The 6,791-nt window shown below is 51.2% G+C and overlaps 1 pseudogene; it reads right to left on the bottom strand.

The window, feature by feature from the left end:
- Positions 1-4,501: 4,501 nt before the first annotated feature.
- LOC120658848 lies at positions 4,502-6,369 on the bottom strand (annotated as a pseudogene).
- Positions 6,370-6,791: the final 422 nt, after the last annotated feature.

The following is a 6,791-nucleotide window of genomic DNA, read 5'->3' as shown; positions in this document are numbered from 1 at the left end:
GGCTGAGCCGGCGGTCTGGCTTCCGGGTTGTGGATAGAGCCGTGTAGCTCCGAGAGCCTGAGACCTGACCGTCTTGTTTGGGAGGGCTCCTCGCCGAGGGCTTTACGCACGGAGTCGGAGTCGGAGCCGAAGCCGGAGCCAGAGCCAGAGCAGCAAAGCCGTAGTTGGCCATTTGGCCCGATACCCATGGGGGCCGAGGCCCGGCCCATAATAGCCAGACACGAGCACGGCCCGGACTCGATCATTATTGGGCCCTGGGCGGCACGGGCCCGATAGCAGGGCCGTGTGTAACGAACATGGCATAAATCACTCGAAATGGCATAAATGACGCCATGTCAAGTCTGAGCACCAAATGGAGATCAAGTGAAGACCAAGTCAAGACTGTCAGGTCACCGGTGTAACCGACGGCGTAAAGCTAGGCATCGGTGCATTGGATGTACTATGTTCCAGAGACGATGTCAAGCACACAGGAGCCAAGCCTTCAGCACCGGTTCAACCGATGGTGCATCGGAGCATGGTGTCGGTGCAATGACGTCAGCAGAAGTGGGAGGTCCAACGGCTAGTCCTGGTGCTGTGTGTGATCGGTTTAACCGACGCCCTATGCATCGGTTCATCCGGTGGTCCATCGGTTCATCCGGTGGTCCATGAAGGCACTGCAACTGTGTCAGGAAGCCAACGGCTACTTCAGTTGTTGTGAGTGACCGGAAGTTCCGATGCCTACGCAGAAAACTAGCCAACGGCTAGTAACGGCTCTCTTGAATTGGTGGCCTATATATATGCCTCACCCCGGCCATTTGAAGATTGCTGGAGTTGCTGAACATCCCACACACACCCAAGAACATCTCCAAGCCATCCAAGAGCATAAAGATCAAATCCTTAGTCCTTAGCACAATCTTTGTGAGTGTTAGTGCATGGTTAGCTCTTGAGTGAGTGATCAAGCAATGTTTAGATCCTTGTGCTGTGGTTCTAGAGTGAACCATCCTTGTATCTTGGTGCGCCGGCCATCCTTGGAGGTTTGGTGGCTCGCCGTCAAGTCAACGACCCTCCGGTTTGGTGTGGAGCGGCGTCGACGATATTGTGCGGGGCACGGAAACCCCTCCTTCGTGGGCAATCTCCCTTAGTGAAGATCGGGATCAAGGTGACCGTGATTGTGTTCACGGAAGAGACTTGATTGCCGGGAAGCGATACTCTTAGTGAGTGTCTCAACAACGTGGACGGAGGGGCGCCTTTGTGGCAATCTGAACCACGGGATAAATCCTCGTGTCGATAGTTCGCTTCCTCTCATTCCTCTATTTAAGCTTCCGCATTTCATATTGCAACTTGTGTGCCTTTACTTTCTTAGTGTAGTATCTTGCTAAAATTAGCTATAGGTTGCAAAACTTTTTAGGATGAGGGTTTTCCACTAAGGTGAACCGTAGTTGCACATCTAGATAGCTTATTTTAGTTTAAATTTTGTGCAAACTAGTTGGAGCCATAGGTTAAGATTTTAATAGTGCCTAATTCACCCCTCACCCTCTTAGGCTAGAGCACCCGAACGCTTTCACTGTGCCCGGGCCTTAATGCCGGCCCATGGACACGTCCAGGCACGGCCCAAAAATAAAAATAGGCGGCCCGATGAGCCAATGAGTAGCATGATAGGCTCGTTTAAATACTCGCTCATCCCATTATCAAACCCTATTTAAACATTTTCAGGCCGCCGGGCTGTCGGGCCAAACAGGCCGGCCCAGCACGATTAAATCATTTTTGGGCCGTGCCTGGGCCAACAGTGAGGCCCATGGGCAGGCACGACACGGCCCGTAAATAATTTCGTGCCTACGCGGGCCGTGTCTAAACGGGCCGTGCCTAATCGGGCCCGTGCCAGGCCGGGCCGGGCCGCCCGTTTGGCCACCTATAAGCGGAGCTACTATTTGCAGCTCCACCAATGCAGACTAAAAACGGCTCCAGCTCCTCTTACGGATGCCTAGGAGCGGCTCCGGTGGAATGGCCGTTTGGTTCAGCTCCGGCTTTTCCGGTGCCGAAGTGACGTGCGGAGCCGGAGCCGGAGCGCTCCCAAACACGGCCTAAAAATGTTTTAGGCAAATGTAGAAGTAGAATTGTCATTTGGGAGTCTTTGCTTAAGGGCATTCACTCTTCTAGAAGTGGTGGGAGAAAACCGTACCACAAAAGGAAATCGTATTTGACAATACTATAGAAATAAACAGAGGCGTATCTCACTCCAATTCCTTCCTATAAACACGAATTAACGATGTTTTGTGGTTATCTTGATTCAACCATTTTAAACGTACAATAGCATTTCAAAGAGAGTAGCTATTTTAATTTTCTATCAGACTCTCCTTTTTAACTCTCTTAAAACATGTCCATACTGAGGTGCAGTCCAAACTCTTCATTTTCCATTCTCCAAATCTCAACCGCTCCTTCCATTGTCATCCTCCATACATATTGGTGTGTGGGTCCCACATGTCATCATTTTCCTTTCCTTTTCTTTATCCTCCTCAACCTCCCCTATCCGTTGTGGCCTCCGAGCGCGCTGCGCCACCGCCGTCGCCGCCTGGCCGCCGTGCTCGCGCCACTGCTGTCTTCCTTGTCAAGGCCTCGCTCAACGCGGCGGGGCTCCTCTCGCCCACCACGCGCGCGCCGCCATGCTCAGGCCGCCGCTGCTCTTCCTCGCCAGCGAAGAAACGCAACACATACCCATCTATGGCAAGCGAGGGAGGGGAGCTACTAGCAATGAAAAAATTGTTCGTTTAGAAAATCTCTAATGTAGTATCAGTAGTAGTGTAAAATGGTCATATTAATCCTAATTAACTATAGCAGTTGTGGTTGAAGATTGTATTGTTTATTTAGTTTCATATAGGAGTAGTTATGTAGCGGTGCGGGTACGAGATCGGAGCCCGGTACCCGGTCTAAGAGATACTTTTTCTGTTTTTGTTTGTGCGGGGACGACAAACATCCCGGCCCGGCGTTCGTACCAATGATGATGATACCGTGGAACAGAAAAAAAATCCTCCCATACAAATACAAATTGACAAATTGCCTCGCATAGGCACGAGATCTCGTTGCGTGAGCACCCGCATCAGTGCATGTGCAAGCGCGTGCCCGGGAGGCCGGGACCAGGGTTTTTTTTATTTTATCGACCGGTGGGATAAAACCGCCGTCCACCGGTAGTGGTAAACCGGACCGGTTTGACCGGTTACTGAAAAAACGATCAAATTTAAAATCCAAACCAAAAACTCATGTTCAACCGGTTCCTATCGGCTAGCTGACCGGTTTGACCGATTTACCGGTCCAGTTTGACTGGTTACCGGTCAGTTTGAGTGGTAACCGGTCGGTTTGAGTGGTAACCGGCAAAATTCAAATTTTTTTCTTTTTTGGTTTAAATTCAAATGCCCGCAAAGTATACTAAATAAATATTTGTATAACATGTTTAAGCCTAAATGAACCCTTCAACCCTCTTTTGTACTACTTTTACATTGTATTTGTATACTTTTGTATGCACGTTTTTTTTGTTTAACTTCAAATGCTAGCAAAGTATACTAAATGAAGGAATATTTGAAAAAAATTGATACCATTAGATTCATCGCAACTTGAAGTATTTTTTAAAAAAAAAATTCAGAATTTTTTATTTTTTAAAAATTCAAATTCAAATTTTGAATTTGGGCCGGTTTGAAACCGGCCGGAACCGGAATCGGTCCGGACCAGTTTGACCGGTTACCAGTAAAATCGAACCGATTCCGGTCGGGATTTTTAACCCTGGCCGTGACTCGACGGACGCACGTACTAAATCACGTCGGGCCCAACGGCAGCGGGGAGTTGGCTCGGTGGGCTCGCACTAATGAGGGATCACGTGCGTGCGGGCCACGCGTGGGAGTGTTGGATGAGAGAGCGTCAGGTGGGCCCATCCATCCAGATGCCCCGTGTGGCCGTGTGGACAGGGCTTCGCTTCACCAGGGTCGTCCAACAAACAAAAATAAAAAACAAACGACGGGTACGATGCACGACGGCGGCGGCCGCGTCGGCCCGGGCGACGACGACATCCACACGGGCGTGGTCGCGGTCTCGCACGCGTTGACGCATACTCCAGGCCGCCCGAGGGTTGGCAGTCTTACTCTTACCGGCGACTAGTCGTCGTGACACGACACGCCTCTCGGCGGTTAGGGGCGGGCGCACCCAAACGGAGTTGGTTCATGACGCACCGGCCGTGGTGGCTCAGAATTAGCTCGCGTGCCACTGCCACGCAACACCGGCCGCTCACATTGGGGCCGGAAGCCCGAAACACTGGAGGCGCCAGATGGGCCTGCGTACGCCGCCATGTCGATGGCGGCCTGTGGGGTACGTGGTGGACAGCCAGAAGCAGCCCAAGCTTGAGAGAGAGTTTCAGTCTCGAGTTTCTGGAGGTGGTTCTGGTGGGCTGGATGGGATTATGGACTGCTTTTTCAGGTTTCCCTGGAAAAGGAAAAAATGACTTTACAAAGCAAAATGGCGTGGCACAAAAGCAGCAGTGTAGCGGCAGAGAAAAGTGCACCTGCAGCAGGTTCCAAATTCGAAATCCCAGGTGCATGAACAGCCAGACCTGCTACATACATACAACCACGGGCTCTGGCTGTTCAGTCTGTTCTAATTCTATGCAGGCAGCGGCCTGAACCGTCGTCAACGGATAGGAAGCAAAACAATAGGCTACATTCTGGTGAGAATGTGTGGCGATACACTAGATTTGCATCGCGGAGGATTGCAATAAGATCTCTGTGAGGAGTGTAGCACATCAATCTCTGGTATTCTTGATCGAGGGCGTGTGGTAACGGTGCCGTATGCCTTGGGAAGATCGAAGCAGCCAGCTCGAGCGGAATAAGAACGGAAGCTCCGAGGTTCGCGGATCCTCATTCATGGGCACTTGGGCCGCCGCGCTTGGTCTTCCAGTTGTTGTAGCAGGGGCACTCGCCCTTGTTGCCGTAGTACCCAGACGGCACGCACAGGCAGGTGCTGCAGCACTTGTTGCAGAAGAAGAGGCACGGCTTCTTGTACTGCGTGTTCCCGCACCGCCGCGCGCACTCCGGCGAGCACTCTGCATGCCAGTGGAAACGCACGCACAGACTGATCATTATCAGGGATACAAACATACCAGAAAATTAAACTGCTGCGTATGCCAAGCATGGCTGAAGAAGATGATGCGCAGCGCAGGACGAGTAGATCGAGAAAGGAATTGAAGGACGGGAATAATGCAGCCGGGGGGACTCACGGTAGCTTTTGAGACTGCCCTGTCCTCCCTGCAAAACGAGAACAAGGATCCGCGGGAGCACATTGTTGACGCAGATTTTGTCAACACACAAATGTTAGAACACACAGGATCGCAACGATCGCAATCAGACGAACTACCCCGGCGACCGGTCAGACTGGTCGCGCCAACCGATCTGGTCGGACGCAGAGCAGCTTCGCGAAGACCTAAGACTGCAAGCTCGGGAGGGACCCCGTCGGAGCTCGCAGATTTAGAGTTGACTTGGAGTCGGCAGACCACCCAAGACGCTCTTGAACGCCGTAGAGACGAGCAAAAAAACAGCACGAGGTTGAAAAAGCTAGGGTTTGAGAAAAATAAGAAAAATAGTAGATTAATTGATTCAATTGGGTAGTAGGAGCTCAGTCGGCCATGACCTTTATATTTACAGGCCGGGGAGAACGTACCCCTTCCAAATCGGGTTATAAACGGATTCTACAAATCAAATCTAATCTGATTCGGATTACACAGGGCCAGGCAGTCGGCCATGACCTTTATATTTATAGGCCGGGGAGAACGTACCCCTTCCAAATCGGATTATAAACGGACTCTACAAATCAAATCTAATCTTATTCGGATTACACAGGACCAGACCGGTCTGGCCGGTCGGCCCAACCGGTCAGACTAGTCGGCATTCGGCAGTTGCCAATTTTGATTGACAACACACGTATCAGTAGTGGACTGGCACGAAACCATGAAAACTTCGAGTTTGTGAACAAGGAGAACTGGAAAAGTGAGATCCGAAGAGAGAGAAGTGCGTGCAGACCTTGCTCACTCTGTACACACTGTCGTCATGCTACTCGGATCCTTTGGCCGCCACCTGAGAATGGAAGAAGGAACCGCGCGCATGAGCCTCTCGGGGGAACTACTTCGAGTAATAAGCAACCTGCACGTCCATTACAGTGATCTGATCTCATTCTCACCTCGTGCTCGGCCATGGCGACGGTGAGAAGACCGGCGACGGCGAGGAGGACGAGCAGCCTGCCGGCGAGGAGGACGAGCAGCCTGCCGGCGAGCGCCATTTCGCAGGAATGCCGCTGCTTGTGTGATGTGGAGTGAAGCAGAGAAGATAGACTCCAGATCTGTTCGCGACACGACGAGTGAGCTGGAGTATTTATAGGCCAACAAGCCGTGGTATGAATGGATCCCAAATTCCCAACTTGTTTCAAGATGTGGTCCGTGGCGCTCGCTGCGGTACCCGGCTTTTTTTTTTACCTGGAGAAAGAAGATCGGGTGGGATGGAATCATGCCAGCATGTATCCAAAGGGAAGGAGATCTTTGCATAGAGCAAATGATTCTGCATCTAGTTTTACTTTTAGCCCATGGGTCATTTTTGAGGGGGTCTATGTGACGGAACCGCCAAATTAAAACTCTAATTAAGCGTAATGGCCGTCATTTGAACACATCGGGCGCATTAGCTTAACGGCTTAATTTGGCGATCCCTTCTCAACCCACGGCCCGATCGAAACAACACCGGTAGTCCCACGCGAAGGTGGGCTCAGATGGTACAAGCATGACACAAAAT

The sequence above is a fragment of the Panicum virgatum genome, chromosome 2N (assembly GCF_016808335.1).
Source record: "Panicum virgatum strain AP13 chromosome 2N, P.virgatum_v5, whole genome shotgun sequence".
NCBI classification, from domain to species: domain Eukaryota; kingdom Viridiplantae; phylum Streptophyta; class Magnoliopsida; order Poales; family Poaceae; genus Panicum; species Panicum virgatum.
The sequence above is the reverse complement of the archived record's forward strand: the minus strand, read 5'-3'. Positions and strand labels throughout refer to the sequence as shown.